The 15,376-nt window shown below is 35.6% G+C and overlaps 16 non-coding genes across 16 annotated transcripts; all 16 read left to right on the forward strand.

Moving 5' to 3' along the window:
* Positions 1-729: 729 nt before the first annotated feature.
* LOC111946555 lies at positions 730-843 on the forward strand. The gene has a single exon (XR_002872289.1). It is a non-coding gene; the product is annotated as a U5 spliceosomal RNA (small nuclear RNA).
* Positions 844-1,611: 768 nt separating this feature from the next.
* Positions 1,612-1,724, forward strand: LOC111946499. Its single transcript, XR_002872233.1, has one exon. It is a non-coding gene; the product is annotated as a U5 spliceosomal RNA (small nuclear RNA).
* A 767-nt stretch (positions 1,725-2,491) lies between these two features.
* LOC111946558 lies at positions 2,492-2,605 on the forward strand. Its single transcript, XR_002872291.1, has one exon. It is a non-coding gene; the product is annotated as a U5 spliceosomal RNA (small nuclear RNA).
* An 890-nt stretch (positions 2,606-3,495) lies between these two features.
* LOC111946490 lies at positions 3,496-3,608 on the forward strand. Its single transcript, XR_002872225.1, has one exon. It is a non-coding gene; the product is annotated as a U5 spliceosomal RNA (small nuclear RNA).
* An 891-nt stretch (positions 3,609-4,499) lies between these two features.
* Positions 4,500-4,613, forward strand: LOC111946483. The gene has a single exon (XR_002872218.1). It is a non-coding gene; the product is annotated as a U5 spliceosomal RNA (small nuclear RNA).
* A 767-nt stretch (positions 4,614-5,380) lies between these two features.
* Positions 5,381-5,494, forward strand: LOC111946510. Its single transcript, XR_002872244.1, has one exon. It is a non-coding gene; the product is annotated as a U5 spliceosomal RNA (small nuclear RNA).
* Positions 5,495-6,384: 890 nt separating this feature from the next.
* LOC111946507 lies at positions 6,385-6,498 on the forward strand. The gene has a single exon (XR_002872241.1). It is a non-coding gene; the product is annotated as a U5 spliceosomal RNA (small nuclear RNA).
* A 767-nt stretch (positions 6,499-7,265) lies between these two features.
* On the forward strand, positions 7,266-7,379 carry LOC111946495. Its single transcript, XR_002872229.1, has one exon. It is a non-coding gene; the product is annotated as a U5 spliceosomal RNA (small nuclear RNA).
* Positions 7,380-8,145: 766 nt separating this feature from the next.
* LOC111946515 lies at positions 8,146-8,259 on the forward strand. Its single transcript, XR_002872248.1, has one exon. It is a non-coding gene; the product is annotated as a U5 spliceosomal RNA (small nuclear RNA).
* An 890-nt stretch (positions 8,260-9,149) lies between these two features.
* On the forward strand, positions 9,150-9,263 carry LOC111946508. Its single transcript, XR_002872242.1, has one exon. It is a non-coding gene; the product is annotated as a U5 spliceosomal RNA (small nuclear RNA).
* Positions 9,264-10,030: 767 nt separating this feature from the next.
* LOC111946496 lies at positions 10,031-10,144 on the forward strand. Its single transcript, XR_002872230.1, has one exon. It is a non-coding gene; the product is annotated as a U5 spliceosomal RNA (small nuclear RNA).
* Positions 10,145-10,910: 766 nt separating this feature from the next.
* Positions 10,911-11,024, forward strand: LOC111946485. The gene has a single exon (XR_002872220.1). It is a non-coding gene; the product is annotated as a U5 spliceosomal RNA (small nuclear RNA).
* A 766-nt stretch (positions 11,025-11,790) lies between these two features.
* LOC111946481 lies at positions 11,791-11,904 on the forward strand. The gene has a single exon (XR_002872216.1). It is a non-coding gene; the product is annotated as a U5 spliceosomal RNA (small nuclear RNA).
* A 765-nt stretch (positions 11,905-12,669) lies between these two features.
* On the forward strand, positions 12,670-12,783 carry LOC111946482. The gene has a single exon (XR_002872217.1). It is a non-coding gene; the product is annotated as a U5 spliceosomal RNA (small nuclear RNA).
* An 889-nt stretch (positions 12,784-13,672) lies between these two features.
* On the forward strand, positions 13,673-13,786 carry LOC111946516. Its single transcript, XR_002872249.1, has one exon. It is a non-coding gene; the product is annotated as a U5 spliceosomal RNA (small nuclear RNA).
* An 891-nt stretch (positions 13,787-14,677) lies between these two features.
* Positions 14,678-14,791, forward strand: LOC111946501. The gene has a single exon (XR_002872235.1). It is a non-coding gene; the product is annotated as a U5 spliceosomal RNA (small nuclear RNA).
* The last annotated feature ends 585 nt before the right edge of the window (positions 14,792-15,376 follow it).

The following is a 15,376-nucleotide window of genomic DNA, read 5'->3' on the forward strand; positions in this document are numbered from 1 at the left end:
ATTTCAGTAGTGTGTGTGAGAGGATTTCAGTAGTGTGTGTGAGAGGATTTTCGGTAGTGAGCGGTGAGAGGATTTCAGTAGTGTGTGTGAGAGATTTCACATGTGTATGTGAATGAATATATTTTCAGTTGTATGTATACAAGCATTTCACTAGTGTGTGTGAGAGTTTTCATATGTGTTTATGAATGCTAATTCTGAATATGTCCTACACGGCACCTCATAAGAGGGCGCCAAAACTGAGTAATGAAAGAAATTGATGATCGATGCAATTAAAAAAGTCTCCTGATTCTTCCAAAGTCTGTTTCAACTCCTCCCTAAAATCCACTCGGTTTTTTATATTTCTTCTGCTGTTCTCTTCATGTTCCTCAATATAAGAGTCATCCTACATACCTCCGTCCTATATTTCTAGGAGAGTTATAAAGGATACAGTTATGTATGGAAAACCCAATCTAATCATGAAAATTGCAGCCGTATCCACAGATACAAACAAGATTATTTTGGTCCAAATGTATGAATTAGGTGAAAAAACAATTGGTTTCTGGACCATGGATTGCATCTTCTTGCTAATACTATTATTTTGTTCTGGATCATTTGCGTGTAATGCAAGCTATTTAAGTTTTAATGTATTTTCAACATTTAGTTGGCCTTCTTTGTCTTACATGATTTGACACCATTAACCAAAGTTGTAGTGCCGTGAATGGGGCGGGTCACTTGGTGCTTCCAAGGCCAGCACTCTTGTTTCTCTTCAGATCGTATAAATCTTTCGCCTTTTACTAAAGATTTCCGTGGGGAGGAACAACAAGGGTTTGATTCAATTTTTTGATGCCCTGCAGTAGTAGGGCCTCCTAAAGATGTGAAAAAGAAAAGCAAGTTAACTATCTTCATTAGATTTACCTGGCTATGTCCGTATGTAAAGTTTTATAGCTTGTATATGTTTTCTTCATGGATTTCTTTTCAACAGATCTTTACTGTGCTCTTTGGAAATACTTTTATAAATGGTTTAAACCTCAAAATATCCTGAAGGTAAATATGTTTATAAAGTTTTAAACGGCAGCTGAAAGAACTATGGTTACTACAGGCAAAGACTAGTAGAGGCGCCAAAACTGAGTAATGAAAGAAATTTGATGATCGATGCAATTAAAAAAGTCTCCTGATTCTCCCAAAGTCTGTTTCAACTCCTCCCTAAAATCCACTTGGTTTTTTATATTTCTCCCCTCTTGGTCTTCTGCTGTTCTCTTCATCTTCCTCAATATAAGAGTCATCCTACATACCTCCGTCCTATATTTCTAGGAGAGTTATAAAGGATACAGTTATGTATGGAAAACCCAATCTAATCATGAAAATTGCAGCTGTATCCACAGATACAAACAAGATTATTTTGGTCCAAATGTATGAATTAGGTGAAAAAACAATTGGTTTCTGGACCATGGATTGCATCTTCTTGCTAATACTATTATTTTGTTCTGGATCATTTGCGTGTAATGCAAGCTATTTAAGTTTTAATGTATTTTCAACATGTAGTTGGCCTTCTTTGTCTTACACGATTTGACACCATTACCTAAAGTTGTAGTGCCGTGAATGGGGCGGGTCACTTGGTGCTTTCCAAGGCCAGCACTCTTGTTTCTCTTCAGGTCGTATAAATCTTTCGCCTTTTACTAAAGATTTCCGTGGGGAGGAATAACAAGAGTTTGATTCAATTTTTTGATTCCCTGCAGTAGTAGGGCCTCCTAAAGATGTGAAAAAGTAAAGCAAGTTAGCTATCTACATTAGATTTACCTGGCTATGTCCGTATGTAGAGTTTATAGCTTGTATATGTTTTCTTCATGGATTTCTTTTCAACAGATCTTTACTATACTCTTTGGAAATAGTTTTATAGATGTTTAAAACCTCAAAAGGTCGTGAAGGTAAATATGTTTATAAAGTTTTAAACGGCAGCTGAAAGAACTATGGTTACTACAGGCAAAGACTAGTAGAGGGCGCCAAAACTGAGTAATGAAAGAAATTGATGATCGATGCAATTAAAAAAGTCTCCTGATTCTCCCAAAGTCTGTTTCAACTCCTCCCTAAAATCCACTTGGTTTTTTATATTTCTCCCCTCTTGGTCTTCTGCTGTTCTCTTCATGTTCCTCAATATAAGAGTCATCCTACATACCTCCGTCCTATATTTCTAGGAGAGTTATAAAGGATACAGTTATGTATGGAAAACCCGATCTAATCATGAAAATTGCAGCTGTATCCACAGATACAAACAAGATTATTTTGGTCCAAATGTATGAATTAGGTGAAAAGATAATTGGTTTCTGGACCATGGATTGCATCTTCTTGCTAATACTATTATTTTGTTCTGGATCATTTGCGTGTAATGCAAGCTATTTAAGTTTTAATGTATTTTCAACATTTAGTTGGCCTTCTTTGTCTTACACGATTTGACACCATTACCTAAAGTTGTAGTGCCGTGAATGGGGCGGGTCACTTGGTGCTTCCAAGACCAGAACTCTTGTTTCTCTTCAGATCGTATAAATCTTTCGCCTTTTACTAAAGATTTCCGTGGGGAGGAATAACAAGAGTTTGATTCAATTTTTTGATGCCCTGCAGTAGTAGGGCCTCCTAAAGATGTGAAAAAATAAAGCAAGTTAACTATCTACATTAGATTTACCTGGCTTTGTCCGTATGTAAAGTTTATAGCTTGTATATGTTTGTCTTCATGGATTTCTTTTCAACAGATCTTTACTGTGCTTTTTGGAAATACTTTTATAAATGTTTAAACCTCAAAAGATCCTGAAGGTAAATATGTTTATAAAGTTTTAAACGGCAGCTGAAAGAACTATTGTTACTACAGGCAAAGACTAGTAGAGGGCGCCAAAACTGAGTAATGAAAGAAATTGATGATCGATGCAATTAAAAAAGTCTCCTGATTCTCCCAAAGTCTGTTTCAACTCCTCCCTAAAATCCACTCGGTTTTTTACATTTCTTCTGCTGTTCTCTTCATGTTCCTCAATATAAGAGTCATCCTACATACGTCCGTCCTATATTTCTAGGAAAGTTATAAAGGATACAGTTATGTATGGAAAACCCAATCTAATCATGAAAATTGCAGCTGTATCCACAGATACAAACAAGATTATTTTGGTACATTTTTTTTGATTGATTTGATTTATTTAAGTGTCATGCACTAATGTGCCCAGCCCACACTGGCTTATATGACACTGAAAGACAAAATACACAATACATAAAGATACATCCCCCTCACAAAAATACAATAATCATACAAATGTATGAATTAGGTGAAAAGATAATTGGTTTCTGGACCATGGATTGCATCTTCTTGCTAATACTATTATTTTGTTCTGGATCATTTGCGTGTAATGCAAGCTATTTAAGTTTTAATGTATTTTCAACATTTAGTTGGCCTTTTTTGTCTTACACGATTTGACACCATTACCTAAAGTTGTAGTGCAGTGAATGGGGCGGGTCACTTGGTGCTTTCCAAGGCCAGCACTCTTGTTTCTCTTCAGATCGTATAAATCTTTCGCCTTTTACTAAAGATTTCCGTGGGGAGGAACAACAAGAGTTTGATTCAATTTTTTGATCCCCTGCCGTAGTAGGGCCTCCTAAAGATGTGAAAAAGTAAAGCAAGTTAACTATCTACATTAGATTTACCTGGCTATGTCCGTATGTAAAGTTTATAGCTTGTGTATGTTTTCTTCATGGTTTTCTTTTCAACAGATCTTTACTGTGCTCTTTGGAAATAGTTTTATAGATGTTTAAAACCTCAAAAGATCCTGAAGGTAAATATGTTTATAAAATTTTAAACGGCAGCTGAAAGAACTATGGTTACTACAGGCAAAGACTAGTAGAGGGCGCCAAAACTGAGTAATGAAAGAAATTGATGATCGATGCAATTAAAAAAGTCTCCTGATTCTCCCAAAGTCTGTTTCAACTCCTCCCTAAAATCCACTCGGTTTTTTATATTTCTTCTGCTGTTCTCTTCATGTTCCTCAATATAAGAGTCATCCTACATACCTCGGTCCTATATTTCTAGGAGAGTTATAAAGGATACAGTTATGTATGGAAAACCCAATCTAATCATGAAAATTGCAGCTGTATCCACACATACAAACAAGATTATTTTGGTACATTTTTTTTGATTGATTTGATTTATTTAAGTGTCATGCACTAATGTGCCCAGCCCACACGGGCTTATATGACACTGAAAGACAAAATACACAATACATAAAGAAACATCCCCCTCACAAAAATACAATAATCATACAAATGTATGAATTAGGTGAAAAGATAATTGGTTTCTGGACCATGGATTGCATCTTCTTGCTAATACTATTATTTTGTTCTGGATCATTTGCGTGTAATGCAAGCTATTTAAGTTTTAATGTATTTTCAACATTTAGTTGGCCTTTTTTGTCTTACACGATTTGATACCATTACCTAAAGTTGTAGTGCCGTGAATGGGGCGGGTCACTTGGTGCTTTCCAAGGCCAGCACTCTTGTTTCTCTTCAGATTGTATAAATCTTTCGCCTTTTACTAAAGATTTCCGTGGGGAGGAACAACAAGAGTTTGATTCAATTTTTTGATGCCCTGCAGTATTAGGGCCTCCTAAAGATGTGAAAAAGTAAAGCAAGTTAACTATCTACATTAGATTTACCTGGCTATGTCCGTATGTAAAGTTTATAGCTTGTATATGTTTTCTTCATGGATTTCTTTTCAACAGATCTTTACTATACTCTTTGGAAATAGTTTTATAGATGTTTAAAACCTCAAAAGGTCGTGAAGGTAAATATGTTTATAAAGTTTTAAACGGCAGCTGAAAGAACTATGGTTACTACAGGCAAAGACTAGTAGAGGGCGCCAAAACTGAGTAATGAAAGAAATTGATGATCGATGCAATTAAAAAAGTCTCCTGATTCTCCCAAAGTCTGTTTCAACTCCTCCCTAAAATCCACTTGGTTTTTTATATTTCTCCCCTCTTGGTCTTCTGCTGTTCTCTTCATCTTCCTCAATATAAGAGTCCTCCTACATACCTCCGTCCTATATTTCTAGGAGAGTTATAAAGGATACAGTTATGTATGGAAAACCCGATCTAATCATGAAAATTGCAGCTGTATCCACAGATACAAACAAGATTATTTTGGTCCAAATGTATGAATTAGGTGAAAAGATAATTGGTTTCTGGACCATGGATTGCATCTTCTTGCTAATACTATTATTTTGTTCTGGATCATTTGCGTGTAATGCAAGCTATTTAAGTTTTAATGTATTTTGAACATTTAGTTGGCCTTCTTTGTCTTACACGATTTGACACCATTACCTAAAGTTGTAGTGCCGTGAATGGGGTGGGTCACTTGGTGCTTTCCAAGGCCATCACTCTTGTTTCTCTTCAGATCGTATAAATCTTTCGCCTTTTACTAAAGATTTCCGTGGGGAGGAACAACAAGAGTTTGATTCAATTTTTTGATGCCCTGCAGTAGTAGGGCCTCCTAAAGATGTGAAAAAATAAGGCAAGTTAACTATCTACATTTGATTTACCTGGCTATGTCCGTATGTAAAGTTTATAGCTTGTATATGTTTTCTTCATGGATTTCTTTTCAACAGATCTTTTCTGTGCTCTTCTGAAATACTTTTATAAATGTTTAAAACCTCAAAAAATCCTGAAAGTAAATATGTTTATAAAGTTTTAAACGGCAGCTGAAAGAACTATGGTTACTACAGGCAAAGACTAGTAGAGGGCGCAAAAACTGAGTAATGAAAGAAATTGATGATCGATGCAATTAAAAAAAGTCTCCTGATTCTCCCAAAGTCTGTTTCAACTCCTCCCTAAAATCCACTCGGTTTTTTATATTTCTTCTGCTGTTCTCTTCATGTTCCTCAATATAAGAGTCATCCTACATACCTCCGTCCTATATTTCTAGGAGAGTTATAAAGGATACAGTTATGTATGGAAAACCCAATCTAATCATGAAAATTGCAGCTGTATCCACAGATACAAACAAGATTATTTTGGTACATTTTTTTTGATTGATTTGATTTATTTAAGTGTCATGCACTAATGTGCCCAGCCCACACGGGCTTATATGACACAGAAAGACAAAATACACAATACATAAAGATACATCCCCCTCACAAAAATACAATAATCATACAAATGTATGAATTAGGTGAAAAGATAATTGGTTTCTGGACCATGGATTGCATCTTCTTGCTAATACTATTATTTTGTTCTGGATCATTTGCGTGTAATGCAAGCTATTTAAGTTTTAATGTATTTTCAACATTTAGTTGGCCTTCTTTGTCTTACACGATTTGACACCATTAACCAAAGTTGTAGTGCCGTGAATGGGTCGGGTCACTTGGTGCTTCCAAGGCCAGCACTCTTGTTTCTCTTCAGATTGTATAAATCTTTCGGCTTTTACTAACGATTTCCGTGGGGAGGAACAACAAGAGTTTGATTCAATTTTTTGATGCCCTGCAGTAGTAGGGCCTCCTAAAGATGTGAAAAAGAAAAGCAAGTTAACTATCTTCATTAGATTTACCTGGCTATGTCCGTATGTAAAGTTAATAGCTTGTATATGTTTTCTTCATGGATTTCTTTTCAACAGATCTTTACTGTGCTCTTTGGAAATACTTTTATAAATGTTTAAAACCTCAAAAGATCCTGAAGGTAAATATGTTTATAAAGTTTTAAACGGCAGCTGAAAGAACTATGGTTACTACAGGCAAAGACTAGTAGAGGGCGCCAAAACTGAGTAATGAAAGAAATTGATGATCGATGCAATTAAAAAAGTCTCCTGATTCTCCCAAAGTCTGTTTCAACTCCTCCCTAAAATCCACTCGGTTTTTTGTATTTCTCCCCTCTTGGTCTTCTGCTGTTCTCTTCATCTTCCTCAATATAAGAGTCATCATACATACCTCCGTCCTATATTTCTAGGAGAGTTATAAAGGATACAGTTATGTATGGAAAACCCAATCTAATCATGAAAATTGCAGCTGTATCCACAGATACAAACAAGATTATTTTGGTCCAAATGTATGAATTAAGTGAAAAAACAATTGGTTTCTGGACCATGGATTGCATATTCTTGCTAATACTATTATTTTGTTCTGGATCATTTGCGTGTAATGCAAGCTATTTAAGTTTTAATGTATTTTCAACATTTAGTTGGCCTTCTTTGTCTTACACGATTTGACACCATTACCTAAAGTTGTAGTGCCGTGAATGGGGCGGGTCACTTGGTGCTTTCCAAGGCCAGCACTCTTGTTTCTCTTCAGATCGTATAAATCTTTCGCCTTTTACTAAAGACTTCCGTGGGGAGGAACAACAAGAGTTTGATTCAATTTTTTGATGCCCTGCAGTAGTAGGGCCTCCTAAAGATGTGAAAAAGTAAAGCAAGTTAGCTATCTACATTAGATTTACCTGGCTATGTCCGTGTGTAAAGTTTATAGCTTGTATATGTTTTCTTCATGGATTTCTTTTCAACAGATCTTTACTATACTCTTTGGAAATAGTTTTATAGATGTGAAAACCTCAAAAGGTCGTGAAGGTAAATATGTTTATAAAGTTTTAAACGGCAGCTGAAAGAACTATGGTTACTACAGGCAAAGACTAGTAGAGGGCGCCAAAACTGAGTAATGAAAGAAATTGATGATCGATGCAATTAAAAAAGTCTCCTGATTCTCCCAAAGTCTGTTTCAACTCCTCCCTAAAATCCACTTGGTTTTTTATATTTCTCCCCTCTTGGTCTTCTGCTGTTCTCTTCATCTTCCTCAATATAAGAGTCCTCCTACATACCTCCGTCCTATATTTCTAGGAGAGTTATAAAGGATACAGTTATGTATGGAAAACCCGATCTAATCATGAAAATTGCAGCTGTATCCACAGATACAAACAAGATTATTTTGGTCCAAATGTATGAATTAGGTGAAAAGATAATTGGTTTCTGGACCATGGATTGCATCTTCTTGCTAATACTATTATTTTGTTCTGGATCATTTGCGTGTAATGCAAGCTATTTAAGTTTTAATGTATTTTGAACATTTAGTTGGCCTTCTTTGTCTTACACGATTTGACACCATTACCTAAAGTTGTAGTGCCGTGAATGGGGCGGGTCACTTGGTGCTTTCCAAGGCCAGCACTCTTGTTTCTCTTCAGATCGTATAAATCTTTCGCCTTTTACTAAAGATTTCCGTGGGGAGGAACAACAAGAGTTTGATTCAATTTTTTGATGCCCTGCAGTAGTAGGGCCTCCTAAAGATGTGAAAAAATAAGGCAAGTTAACTATCTACATTTGATTTACCTGGCTATGTCCGTATGTAAAGTTTATAGCTTGTATATGTTTTCTTCATGGATTTCTTTTCAACAGATCTTTTCTGTGCTCTTCTGAAATACTTTTATAAATGTTTAAAACCTCAAAAAATCCTGAAAGTAAATATGTTTATAAAGTTTTAAACGGCAGCTGAAAGAACTATGGTTACTACAGGCAAAGACTAGTAGAGGGCGCAAAAACTGAGTAATGAAAGAAATTGATGATCGATGCAATTAAAAAAAGTCTCCTGATTCTCCCAAAGTCTGTTTCAACTCCTCCCTAAAATCCACTCGGTTTTTTATATTTCTTCTGCTGTTCTCTTCATGTTCCTCAATATAAGAGTCATCCTACATACCTCCGTCCTATATTTCTAGGAGAGTTATAAAGGATACAGTTATGTATGGAAAACCCAATCTAATCATGAAAATTGCAGCTGTATCCACAGATACAAACAAGATTATTTTGGTACATTTTTTTTGATTGATTTGATTTATTTAAGTGTCATGCACTAATGTGCCCAGCCCACACGGGCTTATATGACACAGAAAGACAAAATACACAATACATAAAGATACATCCCCCTCACAAAAATACAATAATCATACAAATGTATGAATTAGGTGAAAAGATAATTGGTTTCTGGACCATGGATTGCATCTTCTTGCTAATACTATTATTTTGTTCTGGATCATTTGCGTGTAATGCAAGCTATTTAAGTTTTAATGTATTTTCAACATTTAGTTGGCCTTCTTTGTCTTACACGATTTGACACCATTAACCAAAGTTGTAGTGCCGTGAATGGGTCGGGTCACTTGGTGCTTCCAAGGCCAGCACTCTTGTTTCTCTTCAGATTGTATAAATCTTTCGGCTTTTACTAACGATTTCCGTGGGGAGGAACAACAAGAGTTTGATTCAATTTTTTGATGCCCTGCAGTAGTAGGGCCTCCTAAAGATGTGAAAAAGAAAAGCAAGTTAACTATCTTCATTAGATTTACCTGGCTATGTCCGTATGTAAAGTTAATAGCTTGTATATGTTTTCTTCATGGATTTCTTTTCAACAGATCTTTACTGTGCTCTTTGGAAATACTTTTATAAATGTTTAAAACCTCAAAAGATCCTGAAGGTAAATATGTTTATAAAGTTTTAAACGGCAGCTGAAAGAACTATGGTTACTACAGGCAAAGACTAGTAGAGGGCGCCAAAACTGAGTAATGAAAGAAATTGATGATCGATGCAATTAAAAAAGTCTCCTGATTCTCCCAAAGTCTGTTTCAACTCCTCCCTAAAATCCACTCGGTTTTTTGTATTTCTCCCCTCTTGGTCTTCTGCTGTTCTCTTCATCTTCCTCAATATAAGAGTCATCATACATACCTCCGTCCTATATTTCTAGGAGAGTTATAAAGGATACAGTTATGTATGGAAAACCCAATCTAATCATGAAAATTGCAGCTGTATCCACAGATACAAACAAGATTATTTTGGTCCAAATGTATGAATTAAGTGAAAAAACAATTGGTTTCTGGACCATGGATTGCATATTCTTGCTAATACTATTATTTTGTTCTGGATCATTTGCGTGTAATGCAAGCTATTTAAGTTTTAATGTATTTTCAACATTTAGTTGGCCTTCTTTGTCTTACACGATTTGACACCATTACCTAAAGTTGTAGTGCCGTGAATGGGGCGGGTCACTTGGTGCTTTCCAAGGCCAGCACTCTTGTTTCTCTTCAGATCGTATAAATCTTTCGCCTTTTACTAAAGACTTCCGTGGGGAGGAACAACAAGAGTTTGATTCAATTTTTTGATGCCCTGCAGTAGTAGGGCCTCCTAAAGATGTGAAAAAGTAAAGCAAGTTAGCTATCTACATTAGATTTACCTGGCTATGTCCGTGTGTAAAGTTTATAGCTTGTATATGTTTTCTTCATGGATTTCTTTTCAACAGATCTTTACTATACTCTTTGGAAATAGTTTTATAGATGTGAAAACCTCAAAAGGTCGTGAAGGTAAATATGTTTATAAAGTTTTAAACGGCAGCTGAAAGAACTATGGTTACTACAGGCAAAGACTAGTAGAGGGCGCCAAAACTGAGTAATGAAAGAAATTGATGATCGATGCAATTAAAAAAGTCTCCTGATTCTCCCAAAGTCTGTTTCAACTCCTCCCTAAAATCCACTTGGTTTTTTATATTTCTCCCCTCTTGGTCTTCTGCTGTTCTCTTCATCTTCCTCAATATAAGAGTCCTCCTACATACCTCCGTCCTATATTTCTAGGAGAGTTATAAAGGATACAGTTATGTATGGAAAACCCGATCTAATCATGAAAATTGCAGCTGTATCCACAGATACAAACAAGATTATTTTGGTCCAAATGTATGAATTAGGTGAAAAGATAATTGGTTTCTGGACCATGGATTGCATCTTCTTGCTAATACTATTATTTTGTTCTGGATCATTTGCGTGTAATGCAAGCTATTTAAGTTTTAATGTATTTTGAACATTTAGTTGGCCTTCTTTGTCTTACACGATTTGACACCATTACCTAAAGTTGTAGTGCCGTGAATGGGGCGGGTCACTTGGTGCTTTCCAAGGCCAGCACTCTTGTTTCTCTTCAGATCGTATAAATCTTTCGCCTTTTACTAAAGATTTCCGTGGGGAGGAATAACAAGAGTTTGATTCAATTTTTTGATGCCCTGCAGTAGTAGGGCCTCCTAAAGATGTGAAAAAATAAGGCAAGTTAACTATCTACATTTGATTTACCTGGCTATGTCCGTATGTAAAGTTTATAGCTTGTATATGTTTTCTTCATGGATTTCTTTTCAACAGATCTTTACTATACTCTTTGGAAATAGTTTTATAGATGTTTAAAACCTCAAAAGGTCGTGAAGGTAAATATTTTTATAAAGTTTTAAACGGCAGCTGAAAGAACTATGGTTACTACAGGCAAAGACTAGTAGAGGGCGCCAAAACTGAGTAATGAAAGAAATTGATGATCGATGCAATTAAAAAAGTCTCCTGATTCTCCCAAAGTCTGTTTCAACTCCTCCCTAAAATCCACTCGGTTTTTTATATTTCTCCCCTCTTGGTCTTCTGCTGTTCTCTTCATCTTCCTCAATATAAGAGTCCTCCTACATACCTCTGTCCTATATTTCTAGGAGAGTTATAAAGGATACAGTTATGTATGGAAAACCCGATCTAATCATGAAAATTGCAGCTGTATCCACAGATACAAACAAGATTATTTTGGTCCAAATGTATGAATTAGGTGAAAAGATAATTGGTTTCTGGACCATGGATTGCATCTTCTTGCTAATACTATTATTTTGTTCTGGATCATTTGCGTGTAATGCAAGCTATTTAAGTTTTAATGTATTTTCAACATTTAGTGTGCCTTCTTTGTCTTACACGATTTTACACCATTACCTAAAGTTGTAGTGCCGTGAATGGGGCGGGTCACTTGGTGCTTCCAAGGCCAGAACTCTTGTTTCTCTTCAGATCGTATAAATCTTTCGCCTTTTACTAAAGATTTCCGTGGGGAGGAATAACAAGAGTTTGATTCAATTTTTTGATGCCCTGCAGTAGTAGGGCCTCCTAAAGATGTGAAAAAATAAAGCAAGTTAACTATCTATATTTGATTTACCTGGCTTTGTCCGTATGTAAAGTTTATAGCTTGTATATGTTTTCTTCATGGATTTCTTTTCAACAGATCTTTACTGTGCTTTTTAGAAATACTTTTATAAATGTTTAAACCTCAAAAGATCCTGAAGGTAAATATGTTTATAAAGTTTTAAACGGCAGCTGAAAGAACTATTGTTACTACAGGCAAAGACTAGTAGAGGGCGCCAAAACTGAGTAATGAAAGAAATTGATGATCGATGCAATTAAAAAAGTCTCCTGATTCTCCCAAAGTCTGTTTCAACTCCTCCCTAAAATCCACTCGGTTTTTTATATTTCTCCCCTCTTGGTCTTCTGCTGTTCTCTTCATCTTCCTCAATATAAGAGTCCTCCTACATACCTCTGTCCTATATTTCTAGGAGAGTTATAAAGGATACAGTTATGTATGGAAAACCCGATCTAATCATGAAAATTGCAGCTGTATCCACAGATACAAACAAGATTATTTTGGTCCAAATGTATGAATTAGGTGAAAAGATAATTGGTTTCTGGACCATGGATTGCATCTTCTTGCTAATACTATTATTTTGTTCTGGATCATTTGCGTGTAATGCAAGCTATTTAAGTTTTAATGTATTTTCAACATTTAGTGTGCCTTCTTTGTCTTACACGATTTTACACCATTACCTAAAGTTGTAGTGCCGTGAATGGGGCGGGTCACTTGGTGCTTCCAAGGCCAGAACTCTTGTTTCTCTTCAGATCGTATAAATCTTTCGCCTTTTACTAAAGATTTCCGTGGGGAGGAATAACAAGAGTTTGATTCAATTTTTTGATGCCCTGCAGTAGTAGGGCCTCCTAAAGATGTGAAAAAATAAAGCAAGTTAACTATCTATATTTGATTTACCTGGCTTTGTCCGTATGTAAAGTTTATAGCTTGTATATGTTTTCTTCATGGATTTCTTTTCAACAGATCTTTACTGTGCTTTTTAGAAATACTTTTATAAATGTTTAAACCTCAAAAGATCCTGAAGGTAAATATGTTTATAAAGTTTTAAACGGCAGCTGAAAGAACTATTGTTACTACAGGCAAAGACTAGTAGAGGGCGCCAAAACTGAGTAATGAAAGAAATTGATGATCGATGCAATTAAAAAAGTCTCCTGATTCTCCCAAAGTCTGTTTCAACTCCTCCCTAAAATCCACTCGGTTTTTTACATTTCTTCTGCTGTTCTCTTCATGTTCCTCAATATAAGAGTCATCCTACATACCTCCGTCCTATATTTCTAGGAAAGTTATAAAGGATACAGTTATGTATGGAAAACCCAATCTAATCATGAAAATTGCAGCTGTATCCACAGATACAAACAAGATTATTTTGGTACATTTTTTTTGATTGATTTGATTTATTTAAGTGTCATGCACTAATGTGCCCAGCCCACACTGGCTTATATGACACTGAAAGACAAAATACACAATACATAAAGATACATCCCCCTCACAAAAATACAATAATCATACAAATGTATGAATTAGGTGAAAAGATAATTGGTTTCTGGACCATGGATTGCATCTTCTTGCTAATACTATTATTTTGTTCTGGATCATTTGCGTGTAATGCAAGCTATTTAAGTTTTAATGTATTTTGAACATTTAGTGTGCCTTCTTTGTCTTACACGATTTGACACCATTACCTAAAGTTGTAGTGCCGTGAATGGGGCGGGTCACTTGGTGCTTTCCGAGGCTAGCACTCTTGTTTCTCTTCAGATCGTATAAATCTTTCGCCTTTTACTAAAGATTTCCGTGGGGAGGAACAACAAGAGTTTGATTCAATTTTTTGATGCCCTGCAGTAGTAGGGCCTCCTAAAGATGTGAAAAAATAAAGCAAGTTAACTATCTATATTTGATTTACCTGGCTATGTCTGTATGTAAAGTTTATAGCTTGTATATGTTTTCTTCATGGATTTCTTTTCAACAGATCTTTTCTGTGCTCTTCTGAAATACTTTTATAAATGTTTAAAACTTCAAAAGATCCTGAAAGTAAATATGTTTATAAAGTTTTAAACGGCAGCTGAAAGAACTATGGTTACTACAGGCAAAGACTAGTAGAGGGCGCCAAAACTGAGTAATGAAAGAAATTGATGATCGATGCAATTAAAAAAAGTCTCCTGATTCTCCCAAAGTCTGTTTCAACTCCTCCCTAAAATCCACTCGGTTTTTTATATTTCTTCTGCTGTTCTCTTCATGTTCCTCAATATAAGAGTCATCCTACATACCTCCGTCCTATATTTCTAGGAGAGTTATAAAGGATACAGTTATGTATGGAAAACCCAATCTAATCATGAAAATTGCAGCTGTATCCACACATACAAACAAGATTATTTTGGTACATTTTTTTTGATTGATTTGATTTATTTAAGTGTCATGCACTAATGTGCCCAGCCCACACGGGCTTATATGACACTGAAAGACAAAATACACAATACATAAAGAAACATCCCCCTCACAAAAATACAATAATCATACAAATGTATGAATTAGGTGAAAAGATAATTGGTTTCTGGACCATGGATTGCATCTTCTTGCTAATACTATTATTTTGTTCTGGATCATTTGCGTGTAATGCAAGCTATTTAAGTTTTAATGTATTTTCAACATTTAGTGTGCCTTCTTTGTCTTACACGATTTGATACCATTACCTAAAGTTGTAGTGCCGTGAATGGGGCGGGTCACTTGGTGCTTTCCAAGGCCAGCACTCTTGTTTCTCTTCAGATTGTATAAATCTTTCGCCTTTTACTAAAGATTTCTGTGGGGAGGAACAACAAGAGTTTGATTCAATTTTTTGATGCCCTGCAGTAGTAGGGCCTCCTAAAGATGTGAAAAAGTAAAGCAAGTTAACTATCTACATTAGATTTACCTGGCTATGTCCGTATGTAAAGTTTATAGCTTGTATATGTTTTCTTCATGGATTTCTTTTCATCTGATCTTTACTGTGCTCTTTGGAAATAGTTTTATAGATGTTCAAAACCTCAAAAGGTCGTGAAGGTAAATATGTTTATAAAGTTTTAAACGGCAGCTGAAAGAACTATGGTTACTACAGGCAAAGACTAGTAGAGGGCGCCAAAACTAAGTAATGAAAGAAATTGATGATCGATGCAATTAAAAAAGTCTCCTGATTCTCCCAAAGTCTGTTTCAACTCCTCCCTAAAATCCACTTGGTTTTTTATATTTCTCCCCTCTTGGTCTTCTGCTGTTCTCTTCATCTTCCTCAATATAAGAGTCCTCCTACATACCTCCGTCCTATATTTCTAGGAGAGTTATAAAGGATACAGTTATGTATGGAAAACCCGATCTAATCATGAAAATTGCAGCTGTATCCACAGATACAAACAAGATTATTTTGGTCCAAATGTATGAATTAGGTGAAAAGATAATTGGTTTCTGGACCATG

Source organism: Oryzias latipes, chromosome 19 (assembly GCF_002234675.1).
Source record: "Oryzias latipes chromosome 19, ASM223467v1".
NCBI lineage: Eukaryota > Metazoa > Chordata > Actinopteri > Beloniformes > Adrianichthyidae > Oryzias > Oryzias latipes.